This window comes from Pteropus alecto, unplaced genomic scaffold (assembly GCF_000325575.1).
Source record: "Pteropus alecto unplaced genomic scaffold, ASM32557v1 scaffold87, whole genome shotgun sequence".
NCBI lineage: Eukaryota > Metazoa > Chordata > Mammalia > Chiroptera > Pteropodidae > Pteropus > Pteropus alecto.
In genome coordinates, this window is record NW_006443225.1 from 4,226,027 (window position 1) to 4,227,930 (window position 1,904).

Genomic DNA, 1,904 nt, shown 5'->3' on the forward strand with positions numbered 1-1,904 from the left:
TTAGCACAACAGACTAGCAACCTTGGGTGAAGTTAATTCTAAAGGGAAGTCATGTTGGTTAAGGGGCCTGCACCTTGATGAGATGTGTTCAGATTAAGTGATGAAGACTATTGAGAGAAGCAACACATGGGATTGAGGAGAAAGACTATTTGGAAAATGAAACTTATAAGGAAAACATGTTTAAAAAGTACCTGTTTGATCATTTAGAAACTTATCCCAAATTTAATCAAATTATTACAAACATATGCAAGTCTTCCATCAGCCAGAATTAGTACTAATTAACTAGGGTCATAACTGGATCATCCTATGGTTCAGTTGTCCTTTGGGAAGTAGAAGATGAGAGACCCTCTGTAATATGACATTATACCAGATGACACGTGTGCAATTTGTCATGGAATTAATTCTATAAATTTGTTACTTAACCTTTAATTGCTTTTAATGAAAAATAAATAAATAAATAAATAAATATGTTTTTAATGACTTATTTTTACTTCTACTAAAATTTAATTCTTCCTAGATATTCAGCACTTTTTCTTCATTATATGCAGATCTGACCAATAAACCTTTCGAATGTAATAGACAGCAAAGTGTTACATTTTCCTCCAGGATTCCAGGATTTCATTGACAATTTCCTTTGAATTTAAAACAAAATAAGTGAAAAGGTTATAATTAAGCCTTAAAGATTTGTGAGAAGCATACTGTCTGCTGGGAAAAGTTGAAATGCAAAAAGCTGGAAAATCGGATTAACTGGGGAAAGTTTTTTTATACCTCTTAGTTATACTTTCCAAACCACCTGGAGTTGCCAGCTTGGGCAGAACATCTCATAACAAGCTTTCTGGTGAGAGTTTTGACACTTCCACTTCTGGTTCCTATTGGAAATACCACAAAATAAGCCTTCTGTGCAACATTTCAGTAATTATCATGCCAATTCAGGAATTACAGAAAAGAAAAACTTATCCAAAAATTTCAGAACTTGAAAAGGCTTTAGTTTGAAAGTAATGGTCAAGCTCTAACTATATTTCAAAATTCCTGAGTTGAAGCTTTTAGCTGAAAGTAGCAGAAAACTGGATTAATATAGGTTTACACATGAAACATTCGCTGTTTAGTTAAAATCAAAATGGGGAGGTAAATCGTCCAGAGGTGGGCCAGCCACTCCACAATGTTTGTTTTATCGCTTTCCTCTCCATCAGCTTCAGTATCTGAAGCTTTTTCTGGGTCTGACCATAATTTTTTTTGTCTTATTCAGAACACTTTTTAGTACGAATGGGGGCCTTATCAATCATTACACTGGGACAGTAGGATACACTAGAGACTGTCTCAGGCAAACCAGTACAGACGGTTACATGATTTTTTTTCTCATGTCCATTACCTCATTGTCTCGAAATGGCTGCCACAGTTCCAACACTGGTTCTATCACCATATTTAAGTGCAAGAAGCAAAGGGAAGAAAACATGATAGCAAGCTTGCTTCCTAGTCCTGACCTTTTATCAGAAAAGAAAAAAGCTGCTTTCTCAGAAGTCCTCATTCAATATCTACTTAAACCCCATTGCCACCCTTAACTACAAAAAAGCCAAGAATGTGTGTCATCCAAATAGAACCAGAATTGTCATGATGAGCTTGGAACACTAATAGTTTATCGCCAGGGGCAGGGCCCTGCAAACAAAACTGGGGATCTGTTAACAAGGACTAAGGAAGATGTTTTTGGTCTATAACTAACTTTAAAGTTTTCAGTCAATTTTAACTTTCACCCTTCCAAAACAGTGGACTTGTTAAGACTTTAATCTTTGAACACAACTCCATGTCACAGTTTCCAGTGCACACTAATATCCAGGGTCTCCTTTTCTTTCTGGTTATACATCTATTTTATATTGTTCACCTTAAAGGAAAGTGAGCAGATGTAATCC